This window comes from Eimeria tenella, genomic scaffold (assembly GCF_000499545.2).
Source record: "Eimeria tenella Houghton genomic scaffold, Eth_scaff3077, whole genome shotgun sequence".
NCBI lineage: Eukaryota > Apicomplexa > Conoidasida > Eucoccidiorida > Eimeriidae > Eimeria > Eimeria tenella.
The window spans coordinates 2,201-2,417 of record NW_013542947.1 but is presented as its reverse complement, the minus strand read 5'-3'; positions in this window follow the sequence as shown (position 1 = coordinate 2,417).

Sequence of the window (217 nt, the reverse complement as noted above, 5' to 3'; positions counted from 1 at the left end):
GCTGCTGCTGCGGCACTGCAGCAGCCACTCGTAGAGCTCGGCCACGGGGCTGCTGCGCTGCAGCCGTTTGCTGCGCAGCAGCCGGCGAAGAGAAGCAGCAAAAAGTGCTGGCAGCAAACCAGAAACATTTCCTTTTGCAAGAGACAATCGGAAGCTAAGGTTTGGTGCTGCAGCATCGAGGGGGCTGGGCCCGGGGCCTGCAGCAGCAGCAGCAGCA